This window comes from Molossus molossus, unplaced genomic scaffold, assembly GCF_014108415.1.
Source record: "Molossus molossus isolate mMolMol1 unplaced genomic scaffold, mMolMol1.p scaffold_m16_p_1, whole genome shotgun sequence".
Taxonomy (NCBI): Eukaryota; Metazoa; Chordata; class Mammalia; order Chiroptera; family Molossidae; genus Molossus; species Molossus molossus.
Window position 1 is genome coordinate 219,519,989 of NW_023425344.1, and position 25,799 is coordinate 219,545,787.

At 36.9% G+C, this 25,799-nt stretch overlaps 1 protein-coding gene across 15 annotated transcripts in view; it reads left to right on the forward strand.

The window, feature by feature from the left end:
• Positions 1–25,799, forward strand: part of FUT8 (fucosyltransferase 8) — a 232,076-nt gene that overhangs the window by 30,145 nt on the left and 176,132 nt on the right. For 9 of the 15 annotated variants that reach the window (XM_036277553.1, XM_036277619.1, XM_036277527.1 and 6 more), the window contains exon 2: positions 14,134–14,214. The exons of 2 other annotated variants lie outside the window; for them this stretch is intronic. The gene's annotated coding sequence lies outside the window, so the exon portion shown is untranslated. Of the gene's footprint in view, positions 1–3,345; positions 3,369–10,234; positions 10,273–11,722; positions 11,738–11,921; positions 11,939–14,133; positions 14,215–25,799 lie in introns of those variants that run through there. 4 more of the 15 variants (XM_036277597.1, XM_036277544.1, XM_036277603.1 and 1 more) reach the window with 4 other exon arrangements.

Here is a 25,799-nt window from a genome sequence, read left to right on the forward strand (position 1 = left end):
TTTTAATTACTATGTGTCTTGGTGTGGGCCTGTTTGGGTTCTTCTTACTTGGGACTCTCTGTGCTTCTTGATCTTGAATGCCTTCTTCCTTCACTAAATTAGGGAAGTTTTCTCTCACTATTTTTTTGAATATATTCTCTATCCCTTGCTCCTTTTCTTCTTCTTCGGGGACTCCTATGATGCGAATATTATTACGTTTCCAGTTGTCCCATAGTTCTCTTAAGCTGTCTTCCTGTTTTTTAATAGTTTTTTCCTTTTGTTTTTCTGATTGGTTGATTTTTTCTACCCTGTCTTCTAATTCACTGATCCGGTCCTCAGCTTCCCCTACTCTGCTTTTTAAACCTTCCAATGTGTTTTTCATTTCGGATATGTCATTTTTTATCTCTTCTTGTTGGTTTTTAATTTCCATTTGGCTTATTTTCAGTGTCTCTATATCCTTACTCATGCTGTTCAGCTTCCTCAAGATCATGGCTCTGAATTCTAGCTCTGTTAACATGCCTAATTGCTCCACATTGATCTCATCTTCTGTGGAGGTGTCTTGCTCTTTCATTTGGCTTCTGTTTCTGTGTTTCACCATTTTAGCTATCACTGTGGGCTTTGGAGCCTGTCAAGTTCTCCCTGTGGGTGTTGGTGTTCTGCTGTTTGTGGCTCCCTCTCCTGTGTTTAGATGAGCGAGGGAGGACCCGCGTTGAACACCACTGTCAAGTCTTACTTTCCTGGTTAAAGTTGCCAGCCCAGGAAACGTACTGTTATCCTCTGGCTTTTTGCCTGGAGGCTAGCAGTCTAGGTTAATTGATGAGTTTTGGGTTGTCAGTTGATCGAAAAACTCCCTCTGGTGCTCAGCCAAGGGGCTTTCACGAGGGTGGGGCAGATGCTGGTCGTTAGTGAGCCTCAATTAGCACTTCAATGGCCCACAGGGTGGGGTTGGATCTCCGAGGGAGGGGCTGCTGCCTCTCCCCAGAGCCCTGGGAAGGAGCAATGTGGCCACCGTCCTGAGTGGCTGCACTCAGCCAAAGCTCTGAGCGCCCTCCAAACCCCGAGTGTCCTGACACAGTTCCAGTCCAGTCTGCCCTCCCTCCGCCGGAGCCCAAGGTGAGTGGCTGTGGCTGTTTCAGCCTCTGTCCGGCTCTGCGCTGTGGGGCCGCCTGGGAGTGTAACCCGAGGGCGCTGCTCCCAGCTGAGGCCGCTGCCGAGCTGCCGACCGTGGGCTCCCAGCCCCGTCTCGCGCCTTCGCAAGCCTACCGGGATGGAGTCAGTGTCCCTCGTTGTATGGTCCTCGCAAGCTGCTTTTCTGTTGGTTTTTCCCGTCGATTTGTCTGTGTTATAGTTGTAATTTCAGTTTGGTTCTGGGAGACGGTCTGTGTAGCTCCGTTCACTCCGCCGCCATTTTTCGGTTCTCCTTGTAAGATTTTTTAAGACTTTATAACTTCTTCATGATGATTCTTCTTGTGACTTCATGGCAATTACAGTAAAATCCTTAAAACAGTAAAGAAGGAGAACCAGGCAGATTAGATCTGCTTTATGGATATGAGGAGAGAGGTTTACCAAACAATGGAGTGGGTATGGAGAGGAGTGGTTTAGGCTGTTTCTGGACTTGGAAAGTAATTTAAAAGTCTTACCTGTAGAAGTGTGATGGTGTGATTTTGTTTGGTTTTAAACTGTCTCTCTGCGTTGGTATTTTCTGTTTGTTAAATATATTGGTTTCATATCTGTATATAGTAAGGAGGTTGCACAACTTTGAGCCATATTATTTTGACTTGCATTTTTGGATCACACTTTTGTTATTTCTCAAATGGACTTTTAGTTTTGTAATAATGTGGGGAGGAGTAAGAAGTAGTCTAAGTAGTAGAATTAAAGGTCCTTCTCTTCTTTCTCCATTTCTTCTCCTCTCTCAGATAATACATAAAAAATATTTAATTCTAGCCTAGCCAGTGTGGGTCAGTGGATTGAGCATCATCCTATGGATTGAGAAATCCTGGTTCCATTCCTGGTCAGGGCACATGCCTGGGTTGCAGGCTCTATCCCCAGTGGGGGGCAGGCAGGAAGCGGCTGATGGGTCTTTCTGTCTTTCTCTCTAAAAAAAAATCAATAAAAACATTAAAACAATTTAATTCTACCCAGTTTGTAGCTCGAGATTAAAGAAGGAAAGTTTTATTTACATCTCCTGTCTTCATCTGTCTTTCCTTGCCTTTGATCTACAATGGCAGATTCTTTTTCTAAAGTTAAAACCTAGATATTTGGTGGGCACTTTCTCCACTTCATGAAAGACTGATTTTCTAAGGTTCCCTTGCAGCCAGGTATCACCTTGTGAAGAAGTTCTGATCAATGATATGTAAGTGAAAGTGGGTGATCCTTCCCAAAGTTCTACTTAAATGGAGAGGTGAACCCTTCTTATCTTTTTCTCCAGCTGCCAACAGAGACCATGAGGACAGGGATGGTGGAATGAGTGGAGAGCGGAAGGACACTGTTTGTGGATGGCATGGTAGAACAAGCCCTAGATTGCCTATTTTCAGATTATTTTATGTCAGAGAGAAATAAACTTTTTTCTGTTGAAGCCACAGTTTTGTCTTTGTCTGTTACGTATAGCTGAATCGACTCCTCCCTCTCCTCCCCTCCATTCTAAGGCAGCAGCTCCCTTTCTTCTGCTTCCTGGTCTGTGGTGGAACTTTAGGTGTCATTTCACTTTCCACCTCTAAATAGTCTGTGCTCCTAACATTTTCTATAATATTTGTTAACAGACGCAACATTGCAATTAGAAGCTGCTATAAAGGCTATTTATGTAGTTTCTGAAATTTTAATTACTTTAAAGAAATCTTTTAGACAGAAATAAAAGAATATGTAAGTGCAGTTACTGATATTTTATTTCCTAATGAAAAAGATATAATTTATTTTTTTCTTTTTTTGTTAATCCTCACCTGAGGATATTTTTCTATTGATTTTTATAGTGAGTGGAAGGGAGGGAGGAAGGGGGAGAGAGAGAAAGAAACATCAGTGTGAGACACATTGATTGTTTGCCTTCCACATGACCCAGACTGGGGCCAGGGATTGAACCTACAACCCAAGTACGTGCCCTTGATTGGGAATCTGAACCAAGACCCTTCAGTCCATGGGACAGTGCTCTAACCACTGAGAAAACTGGCCAGGGCAAAAAATATATAATTTCTAAAAAAAAATAATGCGTAGCTATTAAATTTTCCCCAGTGGTTTATTGGCTACTGACAATTCCTCCAGTGATTATGTCCAGATCACTAACATCCCCCTTTTTACCTGCCTCTTTTGGAGAATCTGTCCTACCAGTACTTTACTCACATGGTTTAAATGGAAGCTTATTACCATCACAGTTATGGAATCAAGGATGGTTATGTGAGGTGAGCAAATACTAGTTCTGTCCACCTATCAGGGAAAGAGGTCCTCTCTAGTCTCAAGGTTGTAATGATGTAGGAAAGCTTTAGAATCAAAACGTTTTAAATCATACTAATACTCAGAGAGAAGCAGAAATAGAGATGGAGGGAAACAATCCAGTCTTTTTTTTTTTTTTTTTTTCAGAAAATGGGCATTGTGCCTCAGCTGGGATAATAATCTCTTTTCTAGTAACTTCTGGTAATTAGTAATTGAGACATAATTTCAAGTACTTGAACCAGATGGTCAAATGAAGGATCAGAAGTTTCTTTAAAGCCATATTTCTTAATACAAATAAAAAATACATATTTTAAAATTTAAAGGTATTGGAAACCATGTTCTTTGTCATTTTGAAGGAAGTTCTTGTCTGGTACAAAATTCGTATTGTCTTAGTTATTCAAGCAAATTACTCATTTGGTAAACTAGAGTATTTCATGGAAAAAAAAAGGAAACTACAAGTTTTTTTAGTTAGTTAGTTTGTTTTTTATGGATGCAGAGGATTTTTAAAGGGGGAAAAAAAAAACCGGACCCTTTTAACCAAAAACATGCACAACAACCTCATAGTACTAAGAAACCATCATGTAAATGCTGAGCACTCTGGTTCTGCTCTTGAACCTCTTTATAAATAGAAAATGATTTTATTATAGAAATACTATATAGAAAAGTTATGAACCAATGGCTATACTGGTCCTTTCAAATGTGGGTGGTAAGTAATAGAATTTGATTGGTACTTATAACACTTTTCTCCCTCTACCATTAATAATATTGTTTTTTATAATTAATATTTATGTTTCTTTCCTAATGCAAAGATTATTTTGTGGCATAATCATCCGTGGTATCTTAAGCAGCATCATTTACTTTTTTAAATTAGAACTAGAGATTTTTTCTAAAATCTTTGTTGTTCATAGAATATTTATAAAGAGTGAACAAAATACTTTTAGTAGTGTCATACTGGTTTAAATATAATGGATGAAGAAATATCTAGATTGTAGTACAGAGAAAGGAGAAGGCAATGAAGTCAGAAAGAAATTATCTTGCTGGGTATCGTCCTAAGGATATCGTACTCTTGAGAATAAACTATCTTCTAAAGTATTCCAATTTCCCCCACAGGACACCAACTTTTCTTTTCTTCTGCCCTTAGCCAACCTTCCCCTGTACTTCTGAACTTTTCGTACTCCTTTATATTTTAAAGAATATGTTTTTATTGATTTTAGAGAGAGGAAGGGAGAGGGAGAGAGAAACCTCGATGTGAGAGGGAAACACTAATTGTTTGCCTCCCGTATGCACCCTGTCTGGGAACTGAACCCAAAACCTGGTCATGTGCCCTGACAAGGTATTGAATCTGTGACTTTTGGGTGCACAAGACGATGCTCAACCAACTGAGCCACACCTGCAAGGGCTGCCTGCTCCTTTAGAGAGAGTTTTTTTAGATAGCTTTTCTTTTGTCTTTGAAATTCTTGCTCCTATCCTGGGCAATTTCCTAAACTTGTTGTCAGTACTGCTGCCCAGGCTTGACAGAGAGGCATACTTTATTATGCCTTAATGTATGTTGCCTTCTTTGAATTTCATAGATCTAACTATTCTCCTCTTTGATTATGCAGCTTAGTAATTTGTTCAGCATGTTTATTGAGCAATTACTAAATGCACTGTACTAGGTCCTGGTCATATGGCCACCGGTAACTAAAGAAGGGAAGACATTTTAATTACTAGGCACCAAAGTTTTACTTATTTACTCACTCTACTTTAAATTTTAAACACACAAATAGAGAGTACATTGAATCCCCATGTATGATCACTTGACTTTCACCTCTATCCTTCCTCACTAGTTTTTTTGTTGATGTATTTTCAAGAAAATTCCAGAAATGCTATTTTATCCATAAATACTTGAGATTGAAACTTAATATTTTTTTGTAGCATAACCATAATGCCATTATCATACCTAAAAATTAGCTGTAATTCCTTAAAATTAACTAATACTCAGTTCATATTAAATTCCCTAGTTACGTACAATAGGTCATTTTACATTTGGATTGTTTGAGTGAAGACCCCAAAAGGTCTACTCACTATAATTAGTTGTGTAATATCTGTTTTAAGTTTCTTTTTGTTTGAAACCTTCACCCGAGGATTGATTTATTTCTTTTCCTTCCTTCCTTCCTTCCTTCCTTCCTTCCTTCCTTCCTTCCTTCCTTCCTTCCTTCCTTCCTTTTTCCTTATCATCAGATAGAGTGGGAGGGAGGAAGAGAGAGAAAAAGAGAGACAGAGAGAGGGAAACAGCGATGTGACAGAGACACATTGACTGGTTGCCTCCTGCATGACCCAACCAGGGCCCGGATGAACCACAACTGAGGTACGTGCCCTTGACTGGAATTGAACCCGGAACTTATTGGTCGGTGGACCGACGCTCCAACCGCTGAGCCAAACTGACCAGAACTGTTTTAAGTTTCTTTTAGTCTAGAATAGTCCTCTCCCCTCTTTTGTCCCCCATTCTTTTCTTTTCTTTTTTTTTTATAATTAAATTTATTGGGGTGACATTGGTTAATCAGATTACATTAGGTCCCATGCTTTCGACTTGTTGAAGAAATAAAATTTTACTTCAGTTAGAATTTAGTTAGATTTGCAATAATTAGCACTTGCTGCAACACATTTGATTTGTATTATTTCCCCTTGATAAGACCCAATTTACCAAGCTTATCAATGACCTTTTTTGTCCTAAGTAAATTGTCCCAACAATCACCTTAAGATGCATCCACCCAGAGTCCCTCTTGCTGGGAAAAACATAACTTCTCTGGTGATTTAAGTTTTTTTTTTTTTTTTTTAAACTCTTAGATTTTATGACATCTGTGGCTGGTATGCAAGTCACAAGCATTAGAGTTTGTTATATACCAAATCACTATAGTCCAGTTATCTCACTGGTTGTAGATCAGAAGTACCCTTGACCTAAGTGACATTGAGGAGAAACTTGCTTATGCAGTAATTTATAACAATGGAATTTTGTAGCAATTATTTTAGAGCCAAGGTCACAGAACTAGAATTGTATTTTATAATATAATCAAAATCATACCTGCCACTTAAATAAAAGAGGGAAAAATGAATAAATATAAGCAAATTATAAAAAAGAAATTTATTTTACACAAATTTTTAGTAGTTAGTTTCTTATTTAGATGATATCTTGGATAAGTGGCAATATATTTTTTAAAGAGCTAAAATAAATTGACAGGTAACTAATTTCTTTAGAATTTTTTGTAATTTATTTCCTTCCTTCCTCGATATATGGAATTAGAAGAGATCAGAATTGTTGAAATATAGGTATTAGTTTAATTGTAGTTTATAGTACTAAAATAGTGACCATTTCCTATTTTCATATATTTATAGAGAAATATACATATATGTTGATAAATAATTAAAAAATTTGAACCAAGCTTTGGTTCACAATGAGATTTGTTTAATGAGTAAAATGTTTTAAGTTTCAAAATGAGTATGGTATAGTATGGCATCTTATAAAATACCTACTTGGTGCTCTTGAAAACTGTCAAGTCATTAAAGAAAAGGCAAGTCTGAAAAACTGTCATAGCCAGGAGGAACCTAAGGAGACATGACAACTAAATATAATGTGGTATTCTGGATAGGATCCTAGAACAGAAATAGGGTGTTAGGTAAAAACTAAGGAAATATGAATAAACTATGAGCTTTAGTTAATAATATATTAGTATTGGTTTATTAATTTTACAAATATATCATATTAATGTAAGATGTTAATAATAGGGAACTAATGGGAGGGTGGTATATTGGAACTCTGTGCTATCTTCTGAATTTTTCTTTAAATCTGAAACTGTTCTAAGAGAAAGGCTACTTAAAAAAATAAGAAAGTAGTTAATTTAAAAAAATGATGAATACTATAAACTGAGGACGGGGTCATTTGACTTAGTAATATTTGTATAGTCTAGCATATTGCCTAACATAAAGAAAGCACTCAGTAAATACTGAGTGATAATTTTACACTTAGGTTTATTTTACAGAAGGAGCTCTGGAAAGATAAGCAGAAGGAAGTTGAAAAAGAAGCTATTTAATTTTCTCAATTTTTATTAAATAGCTACAAAAACTCAATTTAATGCAAGTTGAATTTATTTGAATATATTTTATACCCAGTGAATTGAAAATGTTTGCATAAACTTTCTGTTATTGCTTGTGAAGCCAATTTGAAATCTTCAATGTTGTAAATGATTCTGAAAAGACATCAAGCTTAGTTTAGTTTATAAAACTATTTCATTCTGGTAACAGGCTGAGTGCTAAAATATTAAACATAGTACTTTAACAAGTTGAATTAAGTAAAATAGTAAAAAAAAAACACTTGAGTATATCTACATCATTAGCCTTTAGGGAAACACCAGTTTAAACCACAAAGAGAGACCAGCTAGTGTGCCTCAGTAGGGGGCCATGCAGGAGTCAGCTGATTGATGTTTCTCTCACATCGATGTTTCTATCTCTCCCTTCCTCTCTCTCTAAAAAAACAATAAAAACATATTTTAAAAAACAACAACACAGAGATACCACTACATACCTATTAGAATAGTAAAACAAAAACAATTGAACAAAAAACTTTGACAATACCAAACTGACAAGCAGGCGGAGCTACTGAAACTTACACATTGCTGATGGGAATGTGAAATAGTATAGCTACTTTGGATAACAGTTTGGCAGTGTCTTATAGTTAAACACATTTAGCATAAAACCCAGAAATCCCACTTGTAGGTATTTGCCCAAGAGAAATGGGACTGTGTTACCTCAAAGACTAGTACCTGCATGTTTATAGCAAGCAGCTCTATTCATAATTGTCAAAAACTGGAAGCGATCACAATGTTAATGTGTGAATAGATACACTGTATAATGGATACTCTCAGTAATAAAAAGGAACCAACTGTTGTTATATGCAACAACTTGGATGAATCTAAAAGACATTTTGCTTAGTGAAAGAAACCAGTCTCATGATTCCATTTATATGATATTCTCGAAAATGCAAACCTATAGTGATGGAGAACAAATCAGTGGTTCAGAGGTTATCCATGCAGAGAGGGTGGGCAATAGAGATAGCATGAGATAGCACAAGGGAGTTTTTGGTGTGATTGTAACCATTCTGTATCCTGAGTATGGCCGTGGTTACACAAATTTATACATGTGTCGAAATTCATTGAACTGTATACTACCCCCCTTCCCCAAAAGTCAGTTTACTGAATATTAATTAAAAAAGTAAAACCAAATGCATATGTGTGGCTGCTTTTTAAGGCATATTTTGTCTATCTGTTGGCTAAATAATCTTATGTAAATACTTTGTGATGTTTTCTCTATTAGATTTTTTTTAATCCTCACCCGAGAATATTTTTCCATTTATCTTCAGATAGAGTGGGAGGGAGGGAGAGAGAGGGAAAGAGAGGGAGAGAGAAGGAGAGAGAGAGAAACCTCGACATGAGAGGCTCACATCTAGTGGTGAGGGACACATCGAGTGGTTGCCTCCCACATGACCCTGACCAGGGCCAGGGAAGAAATGCAATCGAGGTATGTGCCCTTGACCAGAATTGGATCTGTGACTCATTGGTCTGTGGGCTGACGCTCCACCTGCTGAGCCAAACTGGCCAGGGCTAATCTTTTTTGTAAAAAATAAGTTTTTATTGATTTTTGTAGAGGGGAGCGAGAGATAGAAACATCAATTGGCTGCTTCCTGCATGTCCCCTACATGTCCCTACTGGGGATTGAGCCGGCAACTGGGGCATGTGCCCTGACTGGGAATGGAACCAGGACCTCTCAGTCCATGGAAGGACACTCAATCTATTGAGCCACACTGGCTGGGCAATCTTTTTTAACTTTCAAGGATTTACATGTAGAGTGAGTGATATTGCAGAAAATCTTTTATATTAAAATAATTAGTACTATAATCATTCTAGACAAAGAATTTGGGTGGTAGTGAAATAATATTGTCTAGTGGGTACCTTGCTAAACATTTAAACTTTGCTCACAGTATGGTTAAGTAGTATTTTCCCTATCTTAGACACATGAAGAACCTGAAGCATCGAGGTATTAGATGTCTTGCTTAGGATCACACAAGAATGTGGTAGAGCTGGAGTTTCCACTATGTTTTTTAGACTCAGAATTCCCTCTCTCTCTCTCTCCTTTCTTTAAAATACATTTTATTATAAAATAAAGCACAGATTTAGAAAACCACACAAAACAAATGTATTTAATGTATTATAAAGTGAACACAACTATAACTACCATCCAGGTCAAGAAGTAGAACTTGCCCTGTCTATATGGTTCAGTGATTGGGCAGCGTCCCATGCACCAAGAGGTTGCTGGTTCAATTCCTGGTCATGGCACATACACACACACACACATATATATGTACGTATATGTGTGTGTGTGTGTGTATGTATATATATATGTGTATGTGTATACACACACACACACACACACACACATATAATTGATATATATATGTAGAACTTTGCCAGCTGCCCCAGCAACTTTCCAGGTACTCTGTCCCAATCATAACTACTTCCTTCCCCAGTAGTAACATTATTTTGATTTCTATAGTAATCCGTAGTTTCATCATAGTGTGTATCTCTGGACACTGTAATTTAATCTACTCTATTTTCTTTTTGAATTTGTAATGTTTTTGAGCTTTTTAATCTGTAGGTCCCCCTTCTCAACCCCTCCCCCCTCTACAGTTTAGCTATTATACCCTGGACTGTTTGACTTGTAGAATTTCTTACAGTTTGGATTCTGCTGACCACATACGAATGGTGTAATTCAGCATGTCACTCTGTTCTCTGTGTGTCCGGCAGATTTTCCTGAGGATCCAGAGGCTTGATCAGAAAGAATCAGGTGTGATTTTTTTGGCAAGACTGTATGTAGGTGGTGGTGTTGTGTGTGTGTCAGGAGGCACTTGATATCTGCATCATGAGTCTTTGTGTGTGTGTGTGTGTGTGTGTGTGTGTGTGTGATGTTAGGAGTTAATGATATTTAATGCCTAGATCCAATAATTCATTGGGGGTTGCAAAGTGGTGATATTCTAAATAATTTTTCTTTTCTTTATGATACTTCCATAGAATACTCTCCTCTTCTGCTATTTTGTTATTGATCAGTACAATTTAAAAGGACAAACAGGACACATGCTTAATTCTTTACTTACCAGTTTTCTTTCTTTTTTTATTAAAAAAATTTATTGTATTTACCAGTTTTCAAGATAGTAAATTTGTTTCCTAAGAACTTGAAAATGTTTTTGTTTTTTTAAAAAAGATCATTATGCACTCATAAATTTAGACATATTTAGATTTTAATCCATTACAATTAATATGGTTAATGAAGCTCAAATTGTTCTATCTTTGACCAGTGGGAGTCTCTTTAAGAGGTTTCTGAATCCTTTTACATGACTCTGGTACTGTTTGATTGCTTTCTTGCTTCTGGTGTGATATCTTATTCCAGGCTTATTTTGTAATTTTCTGATGGTTCTGTGGAATCAGCGATTTCTCCAAAAAACCTTGGCAATGGAGATTATTATGTAGTAAAGTTAATATTATTTGAGGAAAGCCTCAATTCAGGTCCATTAGTACAAACAACTTTGATTCAGCCTAAAACAGTATCTGGAACACATTTGTTGAATGGATGTTAGGATATGAATATCTTTAGGTTAAGTAAGGCTTATGACTTGGTACCCCTTCCCCCTCCTATGCCTGGGATGCTAGGTGTTCAGTAAATGTAGTAAAGTAAATGATATCATGGTCTTTGATAGCAGACCTTATTCTATTACACATTAGTTGTGTGACCTTGAAGAGAGAAGTTACTTTACTAAATTTCTATTTCTCTATCAGTTAAATGGGTTAATAACAAGCTCATAGGCTTGTTATAAGGTTATAAGGCCTGTTTAAGGTTGAATGATTTAATAATCAACATAGTGGCTGGTACATGGCTATTGCCAAATTGGCTATTAAGCATTGTATTTATAGTTTGTTTTTTTTAATCCTCACCTGAGGACACTTCCATTTTTTTGTTCAGATAGAGTGGGAGGGAGAGAGAGGAAGAGAGAGAGAGAAACATTGACGTGAAAGGGACACATCGAATGGACGCTCTAACCTCTGAGCCAAACTGGCCAGGGCTGTATTTATAGTTTTATGCTCAAGTAGAAATAGACAATAAGGAAAGTAAAGATGTGCTTTCTACAGCGTACCAAATTAACTTATAATGCAGTTAGTTTTTGATTGAAGTACTCTATAGAATAAAAATTGCCCAAGAAGTGAATGATTCCTATCTAGAAGAATGCTTTCTCTTATGTCACCAGATTTTCCAACAGGTATTGTTAATTCATCTTATCTTTGCTGAATACCTGCCTTTGCAAGGCTGCCATGCTACCTTGTGTATCAGAGACATCTCTGCTGTCACTGACAAACAGGGAGACAGATGAATTCCTGAGATCACATTGGAACTCAGAATATTAATCCCCGCCCACCACCACCACCACCACCACCACCACCACCCATGGACATACACACATGTATATATTTTTCTATATTTATAAACAGTAGCAAGATATAGTTGAAGAATTACTATTTAAATGTGGGCTGACCTGGGAATTGAATTAATCATTTTTAGTATTGTTTTTATATAAAAGGTAAGCACATTCTGAATTCTGAATAGGTTTTGGGATAGCCTGTTCATTCATGGTGGCCTGCCTATTTATTTGTATATGAGGTCCTCATTGCTTGTCAGATGCCAAGCATCTGTGCCAAGCATGAAATGTTCAGTACATTTACTAGCTTGTAACCATCAGGGATTATATATCTGAGTTTTGGGTTAGGCCATGTATTACAGATAATTTACATTTTTGTATAATTGAGACTGAATGATACTATTTCTGATATTTTGTTAATGAATGATTGAAAACTAACTTTTAGTCTAGCTTGTAACTTGGTAGAGTGGAAAAAATTATGGTTTTGGAGTCAGATCTGAGTTCAAATTCTAATCCTACCATTTATTAACTGAATTTGTTTCTTCAACTGTAAAATGGAGATGATAATTACAGGGTGGTTATGTTATTTAAATGATTGAAAGTGCTTAGTCAAGGCATTTGGTACACATTAAACACTCAGTAGCATACCATTAGATCCTTAATTCCTTACAGTTAGTTCTTTAGCAATTTGACATGCATAAAAATGATCATTTACTGAGTTACAGCATAGAATTATGTTTAAAAAGGCTCATAGTAAATAGGTATGGTAATATATTTTTATATTTCCTTGGCTGTGTTAATTGAGGATGGCTTATTTTAATTTTTTCCATTTTTATAATGCCCATAAAAAGCATTTATTAAGTCTTATATATTAATGAAAGCTCAAGTAGGAAATAAAAACAATGAATAATAAAATACTATGCTTTTTATTTTTCAAATTATTTTATATAGCAATGTTTGCTTTGGCAAGAAGTCTTACTTTATGGGGTTATCAGCTAAAATTTTATTTCCTGTTATGAAATAGTAAACTTTTGAAATGCATATATACTTCTGAAATTCAGATGTAACTTATCAATGGCCAATGTTGAGCTACAAAGTTATTTCAAATGAAAGTGAAGTAGAAACCTTAGAATGTAAATGAATTTGGTAATTGTTCTTTTATGAACCTGATGATATAAATATAAGAGTTTAACTAGTATAATATGTTTATAGTCCATTTTCAGGTTAACAAGCTAAGCACAATTAAAAAGAATACTGTTCCTGATCTTGAACACTGAAAATGGTTTGTGAGAAAAGTTTGTCTTAGTTAGAGATACTCCACTTTAATATTATTTGGCTAGGCGATAGTAAATATGAGATGCCTAGATAAAATTTGTTGATGGATATTATATACTTGATATGTCTAGCCAGCTTTGTGGAAGGTAGAGTTAGGAAGTTAAGACCATTTCACTTGTCGGTCAATCATAATGATTACTTCTTGGTGTCAAACATGGTCCTAGATGATGGAGAGGCAGCAAGAAAAGAAGTAGGAGATAGGGCCTCTAATCAGAATATGAAAAGAGATAACACATATGTAAGGTAGCAGAATATTCTAGCAAGGATTAATGGAATACAGAATGATTATATCATCTCTCAAAGAGGAATGGAGGGGCTGGATTTGAGGAAGTTGACTTGACTGATGTACATTGATTGACAGAGAGGATAAAGGAGAAAAAAATCCCTGTTCTAAAAAGAAGGAATGGTGTGTTACAGGGTGACAGCTGAGAATGACAAAGTTGTTCTGTGGAAAGCAAGCAAATTAAATTCACTTTAATGGAAGTTTGTATAGAAGATAGTCAGAAATTAGGTTGCACAGCTAATAGGAGTATGGGGATATAGATTTTTAGCATTAAGGTGAAAATAGACATTTCAGATTGCCCTGTTTTTAAAAAGTAGACCAAATTAAAGAATTTTGTATTCACAAAGCAAGTTTTATAGGTGTTGACTTATATTAAGATGAACTATGAAACAGATTAAGACACCGAATGTTACTAAATTTAAGTGTAATTTGCAAAATGAAAACCCATTCATTCCTTATTAGGATTTGAAAAGCACTGCTTGCAGAAAAATTGAATGTACATTTTACATGTCATGACTGGCTATGTAAGGAAAGAAAAAAGAGATTAAAAAAACAACAACCATAATAAGACTAACTGGAATTTAAGTAGAGCTGAATTTTATCTATTTTTCTTTTATTCCAGGTTGTTGCTTTTGCTCAGAGATCACCCATGACACGAGATAAAGTGCTCTATTGCCTTTATTGATTAATTGAACAAGTTCAGGTTAGTACACTTTATGCACAGCACTTACCTGTTTTAATTATATGTTACTATTTTGAGAAATGAATAATTTTGTGTTTGAAGCTACATATGTATGTACCAGTGGAGTAGAAAGGCCAAGTGAATCTAAACCTTGTTGAATTGTGTATTAGTTAACAAACATTTTCTGACTACTTACTATGTACAATATGCAGTGCATATAATGAAAAATGTTTTGCTTCCTATATAATAGTTTTGTAAGGGGCTGGATAAAACAAGTTGTGGGTGAATTTGGTACATTGTACTTTTGGCATTGTTGTGTGGCATATTTGGTGCTGAAAATTACTCATCTTAAAATTTTTTTTAAAATATAATTTTATTGACTTTTAGAGAGAGAGAAAGGGAGAGGGGTGAAGAGAGAGAGAAACATTTATGTGAGAGAGAAACATCAATTGGTTGCCTCCTGCATGCACCCTGACAGGGAATCGAACCTGAAACCTGGTTATGTGCCCTGATCGGGAATCAAACCAGTGACCTTTCGGTGCATGGGACAAAGCTCAACCAACTGAGCGACACTGGCCAGGGCAAAATTGCATAACTTTTAAAACATAGATTGGCTTATAGATATGAGGGAAGATAGCAGGTAAAATTTCAGATAGAGAATATAATTTTGATGATGAAGATACAGCTAATTATATGAGAATAAAGAAATGTAACAGAGACAAGCCCAGGCCGGTTTGGCTCAGCGGTTAAGAGCGTCGGCCAGCGGTCCAGAGAGACCCGGGTTCGGTTCCCACTAAGGGCACATACCTCGGTTGCAGTTTGTCCCTGGCCCTGGTTGGTCGTGCAGGTGGCAGCCACTCTGTGTGTCCCTTTCATGTCAATGTTTCTCTCTCTCTCTCTCTCTCTCTTCTTCTCTCTCCCTCCCACTCTGTCTGAACAAAAAATGGAAAAATGTCCTCAGGTGAGGATAAAAAAAAAAAAAAAAGAAATGTAACAGAGACAAAGTTTTAGGAAGGAAAATAGAAACTTGAGAGTTTAATAAGATAGGAAAAATGAAATGTGAAAAGCTATTTAATGTTATTTAGGGACTGAACATACACTTTTCTCATCATCAAAACTTGTTGCCCTTTCTTTCATCTTCTTCCTTCCCCTACTGAATCTCTCTGGGAAGGGCTGAAATGTGGTGTGGTGTGATGTGGTGCCGTGCAGCTCTGGCTTTGACACTTATGACCAGCATGGTCTAGCACTAAAAGTTTGCCTTTGAAGACATACAAAGGAGAATAGTTTTGGACTAGGGACTTAGACTTCTGAGCTTCGGTTACTTCACAAAAAATGAGACTATGTCTCTGATGTGACTACAGAATTGTTGGAACAATAAAATGAAATCACATAAAAATGTTTTAAAAACTGAGGACTTCCACAAAGTAAATAGCATTGTTTTTATAAGTACAGATTCAATTTAGCATGACAGATATTTGGGTATCCAGTATGTCAGAATTAGTGTTGTAAATTTTTGAATTCAGGAGGATATATAGTCCTTGTCTTTAGGATACTTTCTATCTAATCTGGAGAAGAAGGAAATAAAATATATAGTACAAATGTGTATAACATATGACAGAATATGAAAAGGATATTGCGAGGTTCAGTTGACCTAGATTTTGGCTTTAGTTAAAGAGTTACCCACCTGAATCTGCTGTAAGTTCATGAGACTTGGTATGCCACAAGTGACAAAGTGAGCATTTTGATCTTTTCATATACATTTCCTGCTTTTTTTTTTTTTTAATCCTCACCAGAGGACCTTTTTCTTCCATTTTTTGTTCAGATAGAGTGGGAGGGAGAGAGAGGGAGAGAGAGAAAGAGAGAGAGAGAAAAACGTCAGCATGAAAGGGACATATTGAGTGGCTGCCCACTGCACGACAAACCAGGCCGGGGGCAAACTGCAACTGAGGTACATACCTTTAATGGGAACTGAACCCGGGTCTCTCTGGACCACAGGCCGATGCTCTAACCACTGAGCCAAACTGGCCAGGGCTACATTTCCTGCTTTTTGAGCTTTTAGGTAAGAGTGGACAGATTTTTTCCCCCCAAACGGACGATGATGGTGATGATGATTAAGATGGTGATGATGATGAAGAAAATATAGTTGTCATACAATACTACATTAGTTTCAGGTGTGAGTGGACAGATTTTTAAAATTTGGGTTGCCATATAATGAAAGTCTAAACTTGGGCTTTCCAATAGCCATAGATAGGAGATGGTTGACTTTTTATATGTATAATAAAGAGTTAGTAGCTAAGTCAAATTGCCACAAAGAATGTGTAATTTTTAGATTTGATGAGTATTATATATGAGATATATTCCAGATTTTGACAACTGGTTTAGATACCTTGATAGGGGCTCTAGAGGACTAAAAGGGAGCTTTAGGAACATTTACTCCAACCCCCTTAAAGATACCTCTTACAGGGTCCTGAATTGGCTTGACTATTTCTCATAGCAAGGAATTTTTCTGTTTATGAGGCAGTAAACATTCTTACGGGGTCTTGTGTTTAGAGTTTTTTGTTTTTGCCAGCCCCAAATGACCCCCACCTCCCAACTGCTATTCTGTTTTCTTCACATTTTAATGAATATGCCACAGGCTTGACTGAGGAGAGAACCTGTTGATAGGGTGTCCAGGAACACAAAGAGGAGACTGATAGGTTCAGGAAGCAGGACAAAAAAGGAAATAATGGTAACAATGATAGCTAATATTAACACTGAAGTCCCAGGAGCTGTTCTAAGTGCTTTTCTTATACTATATCACAACAACCTATGGTATTTATATTTTAATATTAAATATTAGTTAAATGAAATATTAATTTAATATCAAGTGATAACTTAATAGTATTTACTTTTGTTACAGAGTAGGGAACTGAGCAATAGTGCTTTGCGTAGTGGGAGGCTGTGTTCATGGTAAGGCTGTTTGATTCTAGAGACCAAACCCTTTACACTACCACATATTGCTTCTTAGAGATAATCTGGAGGCTCTTTTGGGAAAAATTCTCTTCCTCCCCTTCTCTAAGTGTGATTGCCATTAGAGATAAAAGGTGAATATTTTAAGGCCAGTAACCTGGGTGGGGTGGGGTAGTGGAGGACAAGATAGATATACAATAAAATTTATTCAACATTTTAATAATGAATGAAGGTATCAGAAAGGAAGGAAACAATATAATTTATGTTGCAAATCAAGGGAGAGGGGAAGTTTGGCTAGGCTATCGTAATGAGTAGATTTTATGATGGTATAAGCATGAAAGCTTGATATATGAATAGTTTAGTAAGAGCATATGATCACTAGTTTACAGACTAGCCCTGTCTAGTAGAAAGTAAATGTGAACCATGCATGTAATTATAAATTTTCTGGTAGCCACATTAAATAAGGTAGTAAGAACAGGTGAAATTAGTTTTAATAATATATATTTTTAAACCTAATATGATAAAAATATTATTTGAACCCTGGTTTGTTTGGCTCAGTGGTTAGAGCATCAGCCCTTGGACCGTAGAGTCACAGGTTTGATTCCTGGTCAAGGGCCCATACCTGGGTTGCAGGTTTGATCCCCAGCTCCGGTTGGGGTCATGTGGGAGGCAACCAATTGGTGTGTACCTCTCACATTGATGTTTCTCTCTTTCTCTCTCTCCCTTCATCCCTCCCTTCCACTCTATCTAAAAATGTCAATGGAAAGATATCCTCTGGTGAGAGTTAACAAAATAATACATATATTATTTGAACATGTAATTAATATAAAAATATCAATGAAATATTTTACATTCTTTTATTCCTTAATAAATTGGTATATATTTTACATTTATAACATTTCTCAGTTTAAGCTGACCATACTTTACGTGCTTAATGGCCATATTTGTCTACTAACTACCTTATTGGACAGTGCATTTATATAACATTTAGAAAAAAAAAGGTAGATGTTGTGGCTGTGTTCATTAAAAATTTGTGATTGAATTACAAATACATGGCTTATTCTCCCTCTGTGTATAGCAAACAATGAGCGAAGGGGCAGTCTGGGGCCGAACGGCATCAATTTTCAGTTGTGTCCAGAAAATCTGCTCAGAAGGGGAATATATATTTTATACTTAGTAAGAAGGGGTGAGGAAAGATTTACCAAATGTTTAGGCTTCCTCTGTTTGAGGTTCTATGGGTGTTGTTTAGTTAGAGGGATAGTGCTTTTTCTGTAGACAGAGCTCAGGAGAAGCACACAGTTTTTACTCTTGAAACATGCTGTTTGTTGGTTCAGGGATTCTGTGACTTTGTCTGGAACCCTTCACAATGTCATTGATTTACTTTTTGTGGGATTTAATATATTTAAGGTTAGTCCTCAGGCAGAAATTTCTAAAATCTGCTTTTTCCTCAAAATCAAAAGCAACCTAATAAACTTATCACATCAAAAAATGACGATAAATCTTTTCTAACTAAAAGTATGACATGCATTTTTTATAAATATTTAGGTAATAGAGATATGTACAGATACCTATTTAATGAACAGATCTTCTGCAGAAGGAAGTGCTCTTATGTTTTCACTTTGACTTCCTCCTACTGTACTGGGGTTTCTTGGGCAATACATGCTGGTTTTCATGGGACAGGTATTGAAGATTTTATTTTCTTTAAGGAGAGAGTGAACAAATAGGAGTCTTTGCTGAATTATATTTGTACACTGTTATATATTACATATAATTTTATTTGTCTAAGAGCCTAATTTTAATGCATTTAATTAAAATATCTTTCTAGAGCCCTGGCCAGTTTGGCTCAGTGGTTAGAGCGTCGGCCTGCGGTCCGGAGAGACCCGGGTTCGGTTCCCGCTAAGGGCACGTACTTCGGTTGCAGTTTGTCCTCGGCCCTGGTTGGTCGTGTGGGTGGCAGCCGCTCGATGTGTCCCTTCACGTCGATGTTTCTCACTCTCTCTCCCTTCCTCTCTCTCCCTCCCATTCTATCTGTACAAAAAATGGAAAGATGTCCTCGGGTGAGGATAAAAATAAATAAATAAATAAAATAAAATATCTTTCTAGAGAGTTATCTGTATAATTGTACAATTTATAAAACTAAATAATGACTGTAGGACTTGTATTAACTTGTTGAGAGATACCAGGTTAAGATATAAGTTCTACTCAGTACAGAATAGAATGTACTTTTATCATCAGTAATTTCCATTTTCTGAATTTGTAGTTTTAGTGATATGCTGATATCAGTATATGAATATAATCTTTTTGCCATGACCAGATGCATTTTGTTTGTTGTGAATGTGGTCTTGGTTTAAGTTGGGGTAAGGGAGGTTTATGAAGACCAGTGCTTATTATTTTGGGGATGGATGGTGGGAACGGGCAAACTAGAAATATGCTTGGAAGAAAGAAAACAATAGCCACTTGGGAGGAAACTGAGATGAGGTAAAAGCCATGTTTTGAGGAAATTTACAGGGTATTTTTTATTTTATTTTTTAAATATTTATTTATTTATTTTTTCTTCATTAATTTTAGAGAGAAAGAGGAAGAGAGAGGGGGAGAGAGAGAGAGAGAGTGACAGAAACATCGATGAGTGAAAACATCGATTGGCTGCCTCCTGCATGCCCCCGACTGGGGATCTGGCCCACAACCTGGGCATGTGCCCTGACCGGGAATCGAACTGGTAACCTCTTGGTGCATGGGTTGATGCTCAATCACTGAGCCACACCAGCTGGGCTACAGGGTGTTTTAAAAAAAAAATTAATGATTTATACGCAAAATAGTCATTAGGAACATAGTCAGATTTTACAAAATTTGGGTAGGAAACATCATGTTAGAGAACTTTGAATTTCATATTTATTATATTCATATTTGTGTGGATGAAATATAGAAGTCTCTTAGCTGTGTTTTTAAAAAATTTTTTTTCTTTATGGATTTTTAGAGAGGGAGAGAGAGATAGAAACATTGATGAGAGAGAACATTGACTGACTGCCTCCTGTATACCCCCCACTGGGGATTTGGCCCACAACCTGGGCATGTGCCCTGACTGGGAATCAAATCGGTGGGCTCTTAGTGCATAGGTCGACACTCAGCCAACTGAGCTACACTGGCCGGGCAGAAGTCTCTTAGTAATTTTGAATTTGACTCTCCTTGTGGCTTCTTAGACTCTTAACTAAGACTCACAGTCCTTAGATGTGGAGAGTCATAAGACTGAGTTTGTAATGTCTTTGAGTTAAACAGCTAACATTGAATGACTTTAGACTAGATTCCATTAACTTGTTTGTTCATATTTTATGCTGGAAGGTTAATAGTCATATTGACCTGTGTCATGCAGTTATTACTAATTTATAATTCTAGAGTCTCTGTAAACATTAGTCTTTAAATATTAAGTATTATATTTATTAGAATATTCCTTAACACAAATTAGTTTCTTTATTAACCTATTCATAATTTTGGCTATTGTAATTACCTGTGATTGGCCACCCATCATAATCTTATGCCTGTCTTTTAATTCTTAGTCATTTAGGAACATTTGTGAGAGTGTGCCTAACACATTGCTGACCTGGGGATGACTCAGGACAATTCTTGTAAAGGGTGGTTATGCCTGTGGAATAGTTTTGTACAGTTGCCATGCTGCTTCAGAGAGTTAGCCTAAGTCAAAGAGTTCAAGTTTTTGAGTTACATGAATTATTTTCAATACTGTCTCTCTTTGCTCCTTAACTAATCCCATGGCAAGTTACTAAACTTCGATTTCCTCAACTGAAACTTGGAAATAATAGCAACCACTTCTTAGGGTCATTATGAAGACCTCCACAAAAATAATAACCCTATTAATAGGGATAATTTAAGCTTACTGTTGTTGTTGTTTTTCTGTAATAAAGATTTTCGTTTTTTAGAACAGTTTTATGTTCACAACAACACTGAGAGGAAGGTACAGAGATTTCACAAATAAATCCTGTTCCCACACATGCATAGTTTCCTACATTATCAGCATTTTCACCAGAGTAGTGTATTTGTTACAATTGATGAATCTGCATTGACTCATCATAGTCACTCCAAGTCCATAGTTTACCTTTGGGTTCACTCTTGGTCTTGTACATTCTATGGGTTTGGACAAATGTATAATGACATGTATCCATCATTGCAATACCATACAGAGTATTTCCACTGCCCAAAAAATCCTCTATGCCTGTTTCTCATTCCTTCCCAGCCCTCAGCTTCCAGCCCTGGAGAACCCCTGATCTTTTTACTGTCTCCATACTTCTGCCTTTTCAGTTGGAATCATAGTATGTAGCCTTTTCAGATTGACTTCTTTGACTCTAAGTTTCCTCCATATCTTTTCATGTCTTGATAGCTCATTAATTTTTAGCACTGAATCATATTCCATTGTCTTGATATACCAAACTTTATTTATTTATTCACCTACTGGAGGACATTTTGGTTGCTTCCATGTTTTTGGCAGTTATGAATAAACATCTATGTGCAGGTTTTTGTGTGGATGTTAGTTTTCAGCTAATAGCTACTTTTATTGAACATTTATTTATTTTAGCCAGACATTGTGTTATGTACTTTACATGCAGTATATCATTTAATTCTTATGTATATTATAGATTATGTCAAGTGTATGGCTTATAGTAATATAGCTCAATAACTGGTTGCTATTATTTTTTTCTGTGTTAGTTCCAATCATGTAGTTTAATAAAAAGCTGAGACCAGCTGGTGTGGCTCAGTGGATTGAGTATCGTCCCACTGACTGAGAGGTCCTGGTTCGATTCCCAGTCAGGACACATGCCCAGGTTGCAGGCTTGTTACCCGGGTTTCGGGCAGCCAGTCAGTGTTTCTCTCCCACCGATGTTTCTCTCTCCTTTCCTCTCTCTCTAAAAAAAAAAAATCAAAAAAGAAAAAAGCTGAGGTTGTTAAGATGAGAGATAGGATTGCAAATTCTGATGCGACTTAAAGGACATACTGGAAAGTTGACAGTTTGAAGGTGAAGTATATAGGTACATTCAAGTTTAGTTCAAGGATCACCTTCATGGTAATCACTTAGGAAGCTTGTTAAAATGTAGAGTTTTGGGTTTATCCTCCGGAATTCAGATTTTATGAATTTAGAGTCTCTGGTCATGGGACTCAGATTGTACAATTTTACTAGCTTAATGCATAATTCTCATTCACTATGAAGTTCGCGAATCACCTTTTTAATTTATTCTTCCTTATGATGAAGAAATGATTTTAGTGATTTTTAAACAGCTACTTTTCTTTGATATAGTAAGCTTTCTATTTTATTGGTGATGGAAGTGGTAAAATTTTTCCATTTAAATTTTTACACATGATGTATAATAAATTTGATTTTTCTATGTTATGAGGGTCATAGGGGTGATGGTATTTATACATTCAGTCAGTATTTAGTAAATATCACTTGAGGTATATTTTTATTCATAAATATATCATTTTATTTTATTATTCAGATAATGTCTCTTCGAATAGGTAAGAAAGGAAGGCAGATTGAGAATATACTATTATGAAGCTAGGGTGAGAGGTAATGAGAGTGATTTTCTGGTGCTAACTATAAGAAAAAGAGAACTACAAATAATTTACATAACTAATATGAATAATTAAAACCTGATGGAAATTTGCAAGAAGTTTTGGTATGGGTCAAACTAGTTAAGGAAAGAGTCATATCAGAAATTCTCAGCTTCTGTGTTTTTTTGTTGTTAATCCTTACCTGAGAATATATCTTTTCCACTGATTTTTAGAGAGAGTGAAAGGGAGGGAGGGAGGGAGAGAGACAGAGAAAGAAACATCGATGTGAGAGAGACACATTGACTGGTTGACTCCTGCATGACTCTGACCAGGCCAGGGATCAAATCTCTGTAACCCAGGTTTGTGTCCTTGACTGGAATAGAATTTGAGACCCTTCATTCTGTGGGCTGAGGCTCTAACTGCTGAACCAAGCCAGCCAGGGCAGCTTCTGTGTTTTTTAACAATCGTTTTGCCTCATAAGAACACTGTTCTTTGGGGTTTTGTCCATGTTGGCTTCCTGGAAAGTCTTACCTCACTCTTTGGGAAAGCAAGTTGTATCCCTACAGTGCTTCTTCATATAGACCTCAGCTTTCGCGCGTGCTCGCGCTTTCTCTCTCTCTTTCTTTCTTTCTTCCTTTCTTCCTTTCTTTCTTTATTTTTTGAGGCTTAAAGACCTGGAGATGGTACCTTTAGTTTCTGGAGGAAGAAAGGGGAAAGAGAGAAGTTGTGTATAAAGGGAGAGGTAGAAAGAGGAAGAGGAGAGATGCTGGGAGAAAGGAAGGGGACACAAAGGGTTGGGAGGAGAGAGGTGGAGGGAGAGGCGGTGAGGAGGAGGAAGAAGAGGAAGAGGAAGAGGGGGCAGAGGTGTGGAAGAGGAGGAGAGGGGGGAAAGGAGAGAGGAGCTTCCTTTTTTTAAAAAATCTTAACCTGAGGATATTTTTCATTTATCCTTAGATGGGAGGAGGTGGTTGGGAGGAAGGAGAGAGAGAGAAAGAGAGAAAGATGGATGTGAGAGAGACATATTGATTGCCTGCCTCCTGCACAACCCTGACCAGGGCCGGGGTCTAAACCGCAGCAGAGGTACATGCCCTTGACAGGAATTGAACCTGAGACTCTTTGGTCCATAGTCTGATGCTCCAACCGCTGAGCCAAACCGGTCAGGGCGGACCTCAGCTTTCTTAGAGTATTTACATAAAACTTCACCCAAAGATCAATGAATTGCTTCAGGTCATCATTTTAAACTTAGATGTTCAAAATACTACATTTCAGTTTATCTTTGCATTGGTATTTTAGCCCCCAAATCTTTCTGTCTCCAGCATTCACTTTAATAGCTCTTATGGGTTAAGGTGAAAGTACAGTAACTTAAACTCAATAAAAAACTGCTTTAACACAACTGAACGATGGCAGAGGCAGAAGAATAAAGTTTCTTCCACTTTTCAAACTCTGATTTTTTATTATTTAAGAGGGAAACATATTTGTTGCATACTTTGTTGGCCTTTTCTTTATGTTTTTGGGGGCTAAAAATGTGTTTTCTACCATGGTATTTATTTCAATATATTACTTGCTCAGGTTGTGTTCCCTCTTCATTCTTTCCCTGTACTGCTTGCATCTATTTCCCATCTTGCACTTATTTTTGGGAAGTGGCAGTAAATATTTTTTCATGGACAATCATGTTTTGGAAAAATAGTTTTCCAAAGTGATCAACGTCATGATAAATTTTATTTCATCTAGCCATGATATATCAATTAGACTCTGGACAGGGAAACAATCCACATTGGATATACCAAGAAAATTTAGTATAGGCAATGGGTTATATAGGTGTTGGAGGGCTGAAAAGGCACAAGGGGAACACTGGAGTGACATAGACAATAATTGCAGAAAGCAGCAACCACCTATAGGGCTAGGGGATCAAAGAAGAGGTTGGAGTAGAGTTGGGGCTCAAAACCTCTAGAGCCGTTTCTGCCTGGATGTTGCTGGATGTTGCTGATACTCCTGAGGGGTGCTTCTGAGAGTGCCCGAAAACATTGGTGGCTGTCACCAACTGCTGTTGCTGGGATTGAGGACCTATGCTGGGGCTGTACTGACAGGTAAAAGCAGGTTTCTCCTTTTAGTGCCCTTATTGGCAGTATTAGGCAGCTGGCTGGCAAAAAGAGAAAAATGTTTTCTAGACTTCTGTTTTTAGCATTACTGAGCTGAGTACTTAATGGTGAATTTGGAGCTAAGAGACAATAAATGAGTAACCAGCCGTCTCATCTCTGCTTACACAATAGCATAGGCTTTTGGTTTTTTTTGGTCTCTTTCTTAGCCACTGAGACCCTACATGCTCTTAGTGTCTAGCATTTGGAATGAGAGGAGTTATTATTATTATTTTTATTTATTTTTTTTTATCCTCACCCGAGGACATTTTTCCATATTTTGTACAGCTAGAGTGGGAGGGAGGGAAAGGAAGAGAGAGAGAGAGAGAGAGAGAAACATCGACATGAAAGGGACACATCGAGTGGCTGCCACCTGCACGACCAACCAGGGCCGGGGACAAACTGCAACCGAGGTACATGCCCTTAGCGGGAACCGAACCCGGGTCTCTCCGGACCGCAGGCCGACGCTCTAACCGCTGAGCCAAACCGGCCAGGGCAAGGAGTTATTATTTTTAAATTAACTGTTTAGTTAATTTGATTTGGGGGCATGATACAGGACCATGTACTATAAGGCAACTCTGTCATAGCCTTTCTTAGGACCTGAGATTTAATAATTAGATACTTATTTCTTTGGGTCTTGAAAGGTTTCTGTTTTTCAAGATACTTTATTTAAAAAAACAAAGAAAAAAATTGTGGCAGGAATAAAGATGCTATAAACTAGAGGTTAAAACTTGGTTGTTTATTGGTCGTACAGTGGCCTGCAGTGGGATTCAATCTTTAAACAGAGGATTATACCTGCTTTCTCATTTTAATATTCTTTTTCCTGAAGAGCTTCTCAAATTTTAATGTGTATATAAATTATTTGGGGATCTTGTTAAAATCCATATTCTGATTAAATGTGTCCCTGGATAGGGCCAGAGAGTCTGCATTTCTAACATGCTCTCAGAGAAGGCTTAAAATATTGGTCCC